The sequence below is a fragment of the Zingiber officinale genome, chromosome 4A (genome assembly GCF_018446385.1).
Source record: "Zingiber officinale cultivar Zhangliang chromosome 4A, Zo_v1.1, whole genome shotgun sequence".
NCBI lineage: Eukaryota > Viridiplantae > Streptophyta > Magnoliopsida > Zingiberales > Zingiberaceae > Zingiber > Zingiber officinale.
The window spans coordinates 70,904,573-70,919,593 of NC_055992.1; the positions used below are offsets into that span (position 1 = coordinate 70,904,573).

The 15,021-nt window shown below is 33.3% G+C and overlaps 1 long non-coding RNA gene across 1 annotated transcript; it reads left to right on the plus strand.

Moving 5' to 3' along the window:
- The first annotated feature begins 3,239 nt into the window (after window positions 1–3,239).
- Window positions 3,240–13,129, plus strand: LOC121969980. Its single transcript, XR_006108770.1, has 2 exons — window positions 3,240–3,576; window positions 12,831–13,129. It is a non-coding gene; the product is annotated as an uncharacterized LOC121969980 (long non-coding RNA).
- The last annotated feature ends 1,892 nt before the right edge of the window (window positions 13,130–15,021 follow it).

Consider the following 15,021-nt stretch of genomic DNA (forward strand, 5'->3'; position numbering starts at 1 on the left):
TAATTTCAAATCATAATTAATTTCAAAGTTATAATTATTTTCAAATCATAATCAATCTCAAAATTAAAATTATTTTCACATCATAATTAATTCCAAAAAATTAATCATTTTAAAATCATAATTAATTTTAAAATTATAATTATTTTCAAATCATAATTAATTTCATAATTTTAATTATTTTCAAATCATAATCTTAATTATTTTCAAGTCATAATTAATTTCAAAATTATAATTAATTTCAAATCATAATTAAATTCAAAATTATAATTATTTTCAAATCATAATCTTAATAATTTTTAAATCATAATTAATTTCAAAACTATAATTATTTACAAATCATAATTAATTTCTAAAATATTAATTATTTTAAATCATAATTAATTTCAAAACTATAATTAATTTTAAAACATAATTGTCAAAATATTAATTATTTTTAATGTTAATTAATCTTCAAAATTATCCTCAAATGTTTAAATCTAATTAATCTTCAAATTCTAATTAATTTTTAAATTCAAAAATCAATATTTTAAATCCAAATTTAAATTCAAACTTAAATATTCTTCAATATCATAAATATTTTTCAAAGTGATAGATAAAATTAACTTCAAGATTAACTTAACTCCATCTCATACAAACTCATAAGTTGAATATGCTTGATAAAATAAAATGGGTGAGATGGAAAATTAGGAAACTAAATAATTACTTTTATTTTACACTTGTGTTTTAACTTTGAACTCTCATGCTTGGACTCTAAGATCTAAAACTTAAAGCGTTCTAATGGATGTAATGTCCCAAAACTAATTGTTTTTAATTAAAAGTAATTATTTAATTAGTTGGGTATAATTAGAATGAAGTTTAACTTAAGTGGCCAGTTTTAATTATGTTAATCAAATAGGATATAGTATACTCAGACTTAAATAAATTGCATGACCTAAATATGGATAAAAGTTATAAAAAAAAGGGGTACTTGGTGATGTAAATTATAAATTTTGTACGACTTGGATGAGTATAAAATAGATACATAAGGTTATTAGATACCGAAAATATGGATAAAGGTGTAAATAATTAAAATCTAACCTAATTAGATTACTTTTAGGAAAAATAAATATGTTTTCATGGATGATTTATCAGGAATTAAGTTGATATGAATTTATGGAGTTTATTAAAATTTTTATAAATTTATAGGAAATTAATTATTTTAGGTTTTAAGGACTAGAATTGAATAGGAGAAAATCTATTTAGAAATATCCAATTAAATTACGAGTTGATTGAGCTTAATTATCTAATACTAGGATTTAATTGACCTAGGTTTATATACCTAGACTTGCCCGATTCTCACACTCTCTCAAATTCGCCGACTCCACCTGCTTCGCACGACGATTTGCGACGAAACTCCCCACCGAGTTCTGGGTTTCGGCCGATCAACGCCCCCACGCCGGCGAGCTACGGGGGGCATGGTAACTGGGCACAAGGACCTTCGCATGCTCCTTGTTGGCATGATCTCACGGGCTAGGGATTCCGGCGGCGACGCGAGATGGGAAAGGCAAGTTCACATCCCTGTGTTTTCATAAAATCCATGAGGTAAGGGAGCGTAACTTAGAAGGTGTGAAAGGTTCATCGAAATGGTTTTCAAATGGGATCTATCCCGTAGAGTTTGTTTTGATTGAGGTTTCGTTGAAGTATTTTCTTGATTAACATGGTTTCTGGACTTTGGGTCATTGCATTCTGTCGTTGATGGAGACTGATTTTCGATGGACTGTTCTTCTTGTGAATCTCGTGATTTTCACTTGACTGTGAATGGTTTGGACTCGGTTTTCCATAGAGGTGTTGATGATTCGAGTTGCTGGATGATCTCTGTTTGTTATAATGCCGGATTGGAATGCGATTGTCGGATTGAAACGTGAATTGAGTTTTCCGCGGTAATCTTGTTCGACTAAATGTCTATATGGGATGCCGAATGGAAATCAGTTTGTGATTTGATTCTAGTAGGATTTAGCTTTACTCTGAAGACTTTCCGGAGTTCCGTTGAGGATTTGTGGCTTTGGGGGAAATCTTCGGGATCGTTTGTTGTTTTGGTATTGCTCAAATGTAGGTTACAGATTTGTTTTGTTGTCTGGATTACATTTTTGTTGTGATGCTGTGGTTGTTCTGCTTCCTTGCTTAACGGTGGATTTTGTGAGTATTCGGGTTTGATGGTCAATGTGTTGCTTAAATACATTTCTGCCTATGAAGGACTCACTCATATTTTGTTGGTTTAATTTGGTCTAATTGTCGATGTTTCTCTTTGCTTCATATACATTTTGAAAGCGGATATAAGTGAATGTTTTTTTAGCACTCGGTTCTTCCATTTTGTTGTAATCAGTTTTCTCTGAATCTATGGTTACATGATTTCAAGTTAGGGCAAGTTTTGTGAATTGCCAGTATGATGTTATGCATGATCCTGATTTAGGTTCTTTAGCTTGGTTCTTAAGTAAAAGCATACATTAGTTGTACACATCCAAAATAGGAACGTTTACAAAATATATGGTCTGCTATTGAATTGTGTACAGAATATAGATATGGATTGGTTTATTGAATTGTGTACAGAATATAGTCATGGACTGTTTTATTGAATTGTGTACAGAATATAGTCATGGACTAGTTACAGGACAGAACTGAAGAATGATGATTAATTGGAATGCTAGTTATTTACCTATAGATTGAAGAACAGTTAGTTTGTTGTTGTTTGTAAATCCACTATGCATCTCTAAATTTATAGCTCTATCTATATACTGTATTGTGCAGCATGTTATAAATAAAGTATGTATTTCTTATATGGCTAGTTGGGATGAATATGAGCATATGTAGTGACAGTATGGGGTGGGTGATCCGGGATGAGCTCCGGGGAGGGCCCATCCAAACTTGACTGATAATTTATTGTTAGCTTCGGCTATATGACTGACTGCATGTTGTCTAGGAGGTACCTCTAGGTTCATGGGACTGTTGACTGGCTAATTGTTGACTGGCTAACTATTGACTAGCTCTAATTGTTGTTACCGGATATGTGACATATTCACTCTATTAGCTATGAGGTATCACTTGTACACGTTTATTAATATTTTCTTTTTATTTAGTAATTAATACATTCTGTTTCTCTATTTGACTTCTAGTTGCTATCTCTACTATTTCATGGATGTCATTTTATTCATAATGGATTGCACTTGCTGGGCCGTAGACTCATGATGTCTACATTACAGGTGAGGAAGGTTCTCGAGATATGGAAGGCCCTCAGACGAAGTAGACGAGGAGGCGGGATGGACGCATGGTACTCTCCGGTGTCCGGGAGTGCAGAGCGTACTGGATTTACCGCGAGAGATTTTTGTTTCTTTATCATTCGGGTGGGGAATGTTGAGGAGTTATTGTTCTTATTGGAAAATATTTGTTGATACAGTCTTGTCTATTGGTTATGATAGTTTCTATGATGGTACTACAGTATGCCCATTCAAATAGTAGTTGATGAAAAAAAAAACTTGGGATGTTTCAGTTGGTATCAGAGCCACACTCCTAAGGGACAGCATGCGCCAGCCATCTCGTCAGGTACTCGGCTACTTCTGCCTTCAAGTCTGTAAGAATTAAATTTATAGTCATAAATGTAGCCATGTTTATGTATATACTTGAGATAATAGAGTAGATTAAAGTTATCTGGATGCAATTATAGTAAGAGGACCAGTGTATTAAAATTAAAGATATACACAAACTAGTTTAAAATTATATACAAACTAGTTTTTAGGATATACTGAGTTGGGCAAGTAATCTTTCCTTTTGTAGGCACAGGTAGGGCTCTTAGGTGGATGATTGTTGGATTTGAGAACGCTGAGTGTGTTCTTGTTTTTCTCAGTGTGTTTTTCCCGGATTTAGGCTTTGCGATGCATTCTTGTGAGTTTTTTGTTTTTGTGGTCAACGGTGATCACCTTCCTTCTTGAGCTTGGTTAATTGGTTCAATTGCCTCGGATTTAAACGAAAGTAAGTGATTTGATGCGTTTTCTTGTGATTTCTGCAGCTGCGAGCAATGGATTTCCTTTAGGGTTTAGTCAGAGTTGCCTGATTTCCCTTAGATTCAACTATGGTATGTGGATCTAGTGATTTGGGGATTTTCCGGTGTGTTCTTGGACAGTTTTTTTTTTGAGGAAAATGAGGTTAGATCGGTAAACAATGGGATTCCTACCTCTCTTGTTAGCCCTGTTTCAGTTGTTCAACTCTTTCAGTTTTGATGACAGATTTCATTCGATTATGTGGAAGCTGCAGATTTAACCACGTTTTGGTTGTCGCTTAATTGTTTCGATTCAATGATAGAAGTAGTTTGTGCAATTTGGGTGCATACCATTGTGGTTTGTGTTTGTCGAGTTCGTCATGGCTATTCTGATTTGTACTTCATGGGAGTCCACAAGTTTAAGATTTGACTCTAATTCTTATGGTTGTTGAATCCTTCAAGGTGGTAGTTCTTTAATGTCGGGGTGTGATTGGTTGCAAAATGACTTGTGAATCTGCGGCATTTCTAAACATTATAAGATCAAAATTTATGTGTTATTTCACCTTAGCTATGTTTTCTTGCTAGATTGGAGTATTGGGTGCTGGTGTTATCTTTAAGTTTATAGTTAGAGGTTGCGACCATGTCATTATGAATTCTTTGTTCTGGGTATGCATAGCTTAAGTTCTTGAATGATCCTTTACATATTTCACCTCGAGCTCTAAATGACTCTATACAAGTTTAGTTTTAAATTCATATGGTTTATGCATTCGCTTTATACTTACCTGCACAGCTACTGGATTTAAATTATTACTACCCATGCTTGTTTGCTGATTTTAAAAGTGGCTGGACAAGTTTTGTTTTATGTGAGGATGCTTTGGTCATAGTAAAGCTTAATGGGTCTCTGTACACCTGGTAACCGAATCACCATGCTTAGACACCTATTTGGTTAGAGGTTAACTCTGCATATACCTAGCAGTGGGAAATAGTTGATACCATGTTTAAGGTAACGTTTCAATCATTTGGTGCTTAAGGGTTTGATGAAAATTAAATTATGCCTCTTTATAACTTCCTGTACAGATTGTCATGCTTGAGCTGTGCTAAATTGTAATTGTTCTAAATGCTATGATGAAAATCTTGTTACTATACCTCAATGTATATAAGGCTAAAAGTGATAGGATTGAATGGTGGAAAAAAAAATGTAACAGATTTATAAAAGCAGTAACACTATGTACAGATTTTGTATGTTTGTAGAGTGTAAACAACTTGTGTAGTGTTAGGAAATTTCGCTAGTCTATTGGTAGTGTTATGGAATTTCAGTTGGGGATTGATATAGGTTGTGTTTTAAATTTGTTGTGCTCGTGATTAGAGATAGGCGCTGAATGCATAAGTTAGAGATGTTCTTTTGGACCAGCATTATGATGTTTTGTTTAAGCTTAGATTAATGTGGTTGATGTATAAGAATATGGTTCATTTGTACAAATGATATGTATGAGTAATTACTGATATGTTATGGTTAATTTATGCTTCGGTTTATGTACAAGAATATGGTTCAACAGTAGAAAAGATATGTATGAGTAATTATTGATATGTTATGGTTAATTCATGCTTCGGTTTATGTATAAGGATATGGTTCAACTGTACCACAGATATGTATCTGTAATCACAGATATGTTATGGTTAATTCATGTTTTGGTTTAAGTAAAAGAGTAATTAGAATATAATAGGATGATTGAGTTGTGCTTCAAATCCTGGTTAATTCATGTAGATAGCAATACTGAGTTTAGAGGAACAGATCGACTAATCAGAGCATGTTACTTTTCTTGTATTTGCTGAAGATTTATGATAGATTTGTGTAAGTAGAACATTAATAAGAAAGATACTTGTATTTATATTTGTTGAAAACTTGTAACGGATTTATAAAAGCAGTAATACTATGCACAGATTATGTATGTTGAATGTGTAAGAACAATTTGCATGTGCTAAAATTTCTGGTTTATTGATAGTGCTGGAATTTCAATATGGTACTTTGTGTTTAACATGGATCCATTTTCCTTATTCAGTATTAGGCAGTGTGTTAAGCACTGTGATAAGGGTGTGGGCTTTGAAATTTAGTTCCTCTGTTTAGTAATACTATACTTTGTGTAAGCATTGAATAAAGAGGTTTAGGAATGAATGAGAACAAGTTGTGTATAACGAAACCATCAAGATTAGTTGAAGATGCTGGAATTTCAGCAAGGATTAGATGAGTGCTATTTTTTTTAACTAGTAAAGAGTAGTTGTGCTTAGGTTTTGGTTCTTAATCGGCTAATATATATATATATATATATATATATATATATATATATATATATAATAATGATAATAATAATAATAATAAAAATAATAATAAAATAATTAGTGGTATATGTTGGATGTAAGTTCAGAAACTCTATTCTTCCCTGTCTAGTATTGATGATATCATCTGTTGAATGCTACATTTGGAAATCTCATGTTTTCTTTTATTCGGAATTAATGTTGAATGCAAAAGTTAGAGATTTCACCTCTCCGTGTTCAGAATTCAAGTCATTTTAGTGAGGAATGTGATGCTTAGAGATATTTGTTTTATTCTTCCTTGTCTAGAGTTTATGTTATTATGTTAGTGTTGAGTAAGATTCAATTTCGGGGACGAAATTTTATTTAAGGGGGAGGAATTGTAATGCTCGAAAACTAATTGTTTTTAATTAAAAGTAATTATTTAATTAGTTGGGTATAATTAGAATGGAGTTGAACTTAAGTGGTCAGTTTTAATTATGTTAATCAAATAGGATATAGTATACTCGAACTTAAATAAATTGCATGACCTAAATATGCATAAAAGTTATAAAAAAAAGGGGGTACTTGGTGATGTAAATTATAAATTTTGTACGACTTGGATGAGTATAAAATAAATACATAAGGTTATTAGATACCGAAAATATGGATAAAGGTGTAAATAATTAAAATCTAACCTAATTAGATTATTTTTAGGAAAAATAAATATGTTTTCATGGATGATTTATCAGGAATTATGTTGATATGAATTTATGGAGTTTATTAAAATTTTTTATAAATTTGTAGGGAATTATTTTAGGTTTTAAGGGCTAGAATTGGATAGGAGAAAGCCTGTTTAGAAATACCCAATTAAGTTAGGAGTTGATTGAGCTTAATTACCTAAGACTAGGATTTAATTTACCTAGGTTTATATACCTAGACTTGCCCAATTCTCACACACTCTCTCTCGAATTCGCCGACTCCACCTGCTTCGCACGGCGATCTGCGACGAAACTATAACGCCCGCCCTCCCACTGCTCAAGGAGGGACGGGGTTACTTACTTACATACGTGCATACATATAAAATCATGGCAGCGGAAACAGTTATAAAATTTTTTTTCTACACTAACTACACTAAACATCATGCTTATCATATTGAACATGTAGACATGCTAATGTTCATGCATATAACTTACTTAGTATCAACTACTTGAAACATGATTCATGATATCATAAGCATACTAACATGAAATAAGGAGAACATAAGTGCATACTATCCATACTAGTGTAAGTACCATCAAAGCATAATGACAACACATGGTTCATATGCAAACTTAAAACATATAAACATAAAGAAGTTTTTTTTTTTCTTCCACCATGCCACTGCCACACACACACACTTGCCCTTCCTGCTGCTCCTCTTAATCTAACCATTCCTTTCCTTTTTCTGCAGTACAAGGAAACATAAAAAGATTATAAGCCCATAGGCTTAGTAAGTTCCTTTCCTACTCACAAAAACCATGAATCATGTATAAACATAGAGTGATAACATGTTCATTTGGCAAATCATAATATAACATGTGAGAGCATAATATAAAGTCATATCATATTATGTGAGAACATAAACATAAAGTCATATCATATCATGTGAAATCATAAACATCAAATCATATCATATGTGAGAACATAAACATAAAGTCATATCATATTATGTGAAATCATAAACGTCAAATTATATCATATCATGTGAGAACATAAGATCATATCATAGCATGTGAGAGCATAAACATAAAGTAATAACATGATCATATAAGCATCATTGGCATATTTTCAAGAGCATCTTAAGTAAGCATAAAAGAAAACATATAACATGAACTTGTAGATGCAAGATGTTCTTTTGAAAACATGTGACATGAGATGAGTATATGCAAGATGTCCTTTTGAAAACATATATCATATACATACTTAAACATAATCTCAACATGAGGGCCCGACTTGTACCACATACATACATGAATGCGCGCATCCTAAATAGATCCAAGGTAGCTAATCTTGAACCTACTAGGAACTAGGCCCGTTTCATAGACCATCGACCTAGGGGCGCTTATGGAGCCCACCCTTGGTACAAGCCATACAAAGTAAAATAGCATGTCATATCATGTCATATCATAACATATCATGTTCTTGTCTTATCATAACATTTCATGTTCTTGTCATATCATGAAGAGAGCTCTTGATCCCAACTTAAGAGAAGCATCTCTTGTCATGTCATGAAGAGTGCTCTTGATCCCATCTCAAGGGAAGCATCTCTTAGGCTTTTCATTTTACATAAGCCTTTCATAACATATCATAATAGCATGAGGTGCACATAACATAAAGCATATCATAAGGAATCATAACATGATGTCATAAGTGCACATACATAAAACATATCATAAGGAATCATAACATGATGTCATAAGTGCATATAACCTAAAGCATATCATAAAGAGTCATTATCATGCATGGTTGGGATTTTGATCTTCCTACAAACCCTAAATCATCCTTGGCCGAACCTTAAGGTGAGGTTCCTATTTTTTTTATACAACATGTAGCATGAAACTAACAATATGTAAGAAATCATATATCATAAGGAAGCATAAATAAGCATGGTTAGGTTTCAAAACTTTGCTCTAAGTCTCAATTTCAACCTTGGCCGAAACCAAAATGTGAGGTATTCAAACTTTTAAACACAACATGAAGCATGAAACTTAAACTAACCATATATTAAAGATCATACATCATAAGGAAGCATATACAAGCATGACTAGATTTCAAAACCTTGCCCTAGACCTTGTATCCCAACTTGGCCGAAACATCAATATAGGGTTTCTCAACCTTTAATACCACATGGAGCATAAAACTCTTAACTAACAACATATAAGAGATCATGTATCATGAAGGAGCATAAACAAGCACTTTTTCATTTCAAAACTTTGCCCTAGACCTTGTCTCTTAACTTAGCCGAAACTTCAAGGTGGTATTTCTAGGTTTTTCATGCAACATAAGCCATGGATATTTAACCTAACATAACATAAGAAAGCATACATCATGAGGAAGTACAAAACAAGTATAGTTAGGTCAAGAACTTTCTCTAAGCCTTTAATTCAACCTTGGCCGAAACTTCAAGGTGGTATTTCTAGGTTTTCATGCAACATAAGCCATGGATATTTAACCTAACATAGCATAAGAAAGCATACATCATGAGGAAGCATAAAACAAGTATAGTTAGGTCTCAAAATCTTGCCCTAGACCTTGTGTTCATCTTTGGTCGAAACCTAAAGAAAGGTTCTAGATTTTGTTTATACATCATGTAGCATGAAAACTTATCTAACAACATATAATAGATCATATATCATGAAGGAGCATAAATAAGCATGTTTAGATTTCAAAATCTTACTTACACCTTATATTTTCTCTTGGCCGAAACCTAAGGTAGTGTCCTAGATTTTATTTATACAACATGTAGCATGAACACTCAACTAACAACATGTAATAAATCATGTGTCATGAAGGAGCATAAACAATCATGTTTAGGTTTCAACATTTTGATCTAAACCTTATATTCCATCTTGGCCGAAATTTCAAGGTGGTATTTCTAGGTTTTCATGCAACATAAGCCATAGATATTTAACCTAACATAGCATAAGAAAGCATACGCCATGAGGAAGCATAAAACAAGTATAGTTAGGTCTCAAAATCTTGCCCTAGACCTTGTGTTAATCTTTGGCTGAAACCTAAAGAAAGGTTCTAGGTTTTGTTTATACATCATGTAGCATGAAAACTTATCTAACAACATATAATAGATCATGTATCATGAAGGAGCATAAATAAGCATGTTTAGATTTCAAAATCTTACTCTACACCTTATATTTTCTCTTGGCCGAAACCTAAGGTAGGGTTCTAGATTTTTTTGTTACAACATGAAGCATAATTTGTAACTTGACAACCATAAGTGACCACAACTTCTTATCTTGACCGAAACTTGCAAGGAGATCCCTAAGTCCTTTTTTTTCAAACAAAACGTAAAGCGTACGATAACTATTGTACTACAGGTGAGAGGATACTTACTTCTCTTGCTTAATCCTCTAAGAGAAGAAATCCTTGGTTGTGAAGCTTTTCCTAGAGAGCAAACTTTCTTGCTTGGTTCGGCAATGGTGAGGAAGAAGAGAGTGGTTTCGGTGGAGAGAAGGAGGAAGGAGAAAGAGAGAGCAAAAATGAAGATTTTCATTCTTTTTCTCCTTTTATTCCAATTAAGAGGAAGAAGGAAAAATGATCTTTTCCTTCCCTCTTCTTTTACTCATCCTAAATGAAGGGAGAAAGTAAAAACTCTCTTTTCATTGTAAGAAGAGAAGGAAGCTTGAATTTCTCCTCTTTAGTGAAGTGAGCCTTCACTTTCTTTACCTTTAACCATAATTTCCCTCTTTTCATATCAGCACACCCCTGCTGGGGCTACTGGTTATGACATGGAACCACTTACCAAGAGGTCCAAGGTTCAATCCTTGGTCATGCCTCTTTTTGGTTCTTTTTCTTTTATATTTTTGAAAATCCACATAAGGCCCATACTATATCATGTATAAATCTATTTGAATTATTAAGGCCCATTTTAATCATGCATAAATCTATATTAATCATGCATAAATCTACATGAATTATTAGAGATCCTATGGGTGTTACAGAAACTCTCCACCGAGTTCTAGGTTTCGGCCGATCAACGTCCCCACGCCGGCGAGCTACGGGGGACATGGCAACCGGGCACAGGGACCTTCGCATGCTCCTTGTTGGTGTGATCTCATAGGCTAGGGATTCCGGCGGCGACGCGAGATGGGAAAGGCAAGTTCACATCCCTGTGTTTTCATGAAATCCATGAGGTAAGGGAGCGTAACTTAGAAGGTGCGAAAGGTTCATCGAAATGGTTTGCAAATGGGATCTATCCCGTAGAGTTCGTTATGATCGAAGTTTTGTTTAAGTATTTTCTTGATTCGCATGGTTTCTGGACTTTGGGTCATTGCATTCTGTCATTGATGGAGACTAATTTCCGGTGGACTGTTCTTCTTGTGAATCTCATGATTTTCACTTGACTGTGAATGGTTTGGACTCAGTTTTCCATAGAGGTGTTGATGATTTGAGTTGCTGGATGATCTCTGTTTGTTATAATGCCGGATTGGAATGCGATTGTCGGATTGAAATGTGAATTGAGTTTTCCGCGGTAATCTTGTTCGACTAAATGTCTATATGGGATGCCGAATGGAAATCAATTTGTGATTTGATTCTAGAAGGATTTAGCTTTACTCTGAAGACTTTTCGGAGTTCTGTTGAGGATTTAAGGCTTTGGGAGAAATCTTCGAGATCGTTTGTTGTTTTGGTATTGCTCAAATATAGGTTACGGATTTGTTTTGTTGTCTGGATTACATTTTTGTTGTGATGCTGTGGTTGTTCTGCTTCCTTGCTTAACGGTGGATTTTGTGAGTATTCGGGTTTGATGGTCAATGTGTTGCTTAAATACATTTCTGCCTATGAAGGACTCACTCATATTTCATTGATTTAATTTGGTATGATTGTCAATGTTTCTCTTTGCTCCATATACATTTTGAAAGCGGATATAAGTGAATGTTTTTTTAGCACTCGGTTCTTCCATTCTGCTGTAATCAGTTTTCTCTGAATCTATGGTTACATGATTTCAAGTTAGGGCAAGTTTTGTGAATTGCCAGTATGATGTTATGCATGATCCTGATTTAGGTTCTTTAGCTTGGTTCTTAAGTAAAAGCATGCATTAATTGTACACATCCAAAATAGGAACATTTACAAAATATATGGTCTGCTATTGAATTGTGTACAGAAGATAGATATGGATTGGTTTATTGAATTGTGTACGAAATATAGTCATGGACTGTTTTATTGAATTGTGTACAGAATATAGTCATGGACTAGTTACAGGACAGAACTGAAGAATGATGATTAATTGGAATGCTAGTTATTTACCTATAGATTGAAGAACAGTTAGTTTGTTGTTGTTAGTAAATCCACTATGCATCTCTAAATTTATAACTTTATCTATATACTGTATTGTGTAGCATGTTATAAATAAAGTATGTATTTCTTATATGGCTAGTTGGGATGAATATGAACATATGTGGTGACAGTACGGGGTGGGTGACCCAGGATGAGCTCCGGGGAGGGCTCATCCAAACTTGATTGATAATTTATTATTAGCTTCGGCTATATAACTGACTGCATGTTCTTTAGGAGGTACCTCTAGGTTCATGGGACTGTTGACTGACTCTAATTGTTGTTATCGGATATGTGACATATTCACTCTATTAGTCATGTAGTATTACTTGTACATGTTTTATCTTCTGCTTATATCGAAATTAGGATACATTTTGCTTCTCTATTTGACTTCTAGTTGCTATTCCTTCTACTTTATGGAAGTCTTGTTATACATATTGGATTATACTTGCTGGGCCGTAGACTCATGATGTCTATATTACAGGTGAGGAAGGTTCTCGAGATATGGAAGACCCTCAGACGGAGTAGACGAGGAGGCGGGATGGACGCATGGTACTGTCCAGTGTCCGGGATTGCAGAGCGTATTGGATTTACCACGGGAGATTTTTATTTCTTTATCATTCGGGTGGGGAATGTTGAGGAGTTATTGTTCTTATTGGAAAACATTTTTTGATACAGTCTTGTCTATTGGTTATGGTAGTTTCTATGATAGTACTACAGTATGTCCATTCAAATAGTAGTTGATGAAACAAAAAAACTTGGGATGTTTCAAAGGAAGTTCAAGATTTCTTAATTATTTTTCTTAAAGGGTGAGTGACATTAATTTTTCTTATATGTTTTCTCAAAGTAATAGTTTTTTTTTTTTAAGATTTCAAATCAAATTATTTTTAAAAAAGGAAGTTTAATTTTTTTTTTGGCTTAACTAATTTTGAAAAACAACTTTAAAACTTTATTTGAAAATGGAAGTTCAAATATTTCTAGCTGGAAAATTAAGTTTTTGAAAAAGTCTTTTAACTTAGTTTTTATGTATTTAACTAAGTGTTTTAAAAATCTTTTCAAAACGTAAAATATTTAATATAGTGTTATTAACTTAGCTAATTATTTTTCAAAGAAATTATTTTCTTAGCTAAGTTTTATTACAAGGAAGTCTTCTCAAAACTTAAATTTAGCTAAGTTTTTTTTAATTAAGTTTTATCAAAATCTTTTTAAGCTAAGTACTTAACTAAGTTTTTATTAAATTTTTTTTAAAAGCTAAGTACTTAACTAAGTTTGTGATACGTATTACAGTTTCTTGTGATATTTCATCTTGTACAGTTGGTACTAGGTTAGATATGTCCTTTATTATTTCCTTAAGAACAAATTTATTTAAGGGCACGTGATTTATTACATAGTTCTTTTCTAAAAATCGGTCATTGATGTTAACAATTACCTTCTGATTTTTAAGACTATAATCCTACTTTCATTTCTCTATAATAACCCACAAACAAGTGAATTCCTGTCCAACTTATCATTATCTCTCTTCAGCATATGTGCTGGACTACCCGAATCTGAATATGCTTCAAAATAGGCTTACGCTTATTCAGCAATTCTATATGAGTAGAGAGTTCTGACTTTGGAAGGTACTATGTTCACTTCCATTTCCAGAGTATATCCTTAAAATGAATTTGGTAATTTTCCAAATAACTCATCATCAATCTACTTATTTCTATAAGAGTCCTATACCTTCCTTTTTCTACACCATTCTGTTGGGGTGTACCAGGTGCAGTTAGTTGGGATTGAATCCCTACTTCTGATAAGTGACTCCTAAATTCTCCCAAAAAGGTACTTGCCACTACGATCTCACCGTAGTGTCTTGATACTTTTACTTTGACGTTTCTCCGCTTCAGCCTTGTACTCTTTGAACTAATCAAAGCACTTAGTCTTGCGGCACATTAAGTAAATGTATTTGTATCTTGAATAGTTGTCTATAAAATAGATGAAATATTCAATACTACCTCTTGTCTGGATAGTCATAGGATCACACAAATCAGAATGAAACAATTCCAACATATCTTTGGCTCCATACCCCTTAGACTTAAAAGCTTCTTGGTTATTTTTCCTTCCAAGTAAGACTCGCAGGTTGGAAAGATTTCCACTACCAATGAACCCAAAAGTTCATCAGCTACAAATGAGTCCTACTCAAGTTAATATAACATAGCCTTAGATGCCAAAGATATAATTGGTTCATTTCTGAAGGTTGCCTTCTCTTAAAGTTAGAAGATGTGTTATAATTTCCATTTATTGCATCGTGGGAGTTATTGGATTATAAATTGTCAACCAACATACCAGAATAGATAACTTCTCTATTTTTCTTGATAACAGCTTTGTTATCAAAATAGACACAATATCTATTCTATAATAGTTTAGAAACTGAAATCAGGTTCTTTCTAAACTTAGTACGTAAAGACAATTTCTAATAATCTATATTTTATTCCTATTTAAAGGATAAACATCTTCCACTGCAACAGCTGCCACTTTTACAGCAGTGCCCATGTGGACGGTGTTTTTATTTTCATTTAGTTGTCGGGTTTCCTGGAACTCTGCAATGAATTGCGAATATGATTAATGACATCTGTATCTACACTCCAGGTTCTGGTAGATAACATCACTAAACATGATTAATGAATTGCGAATTT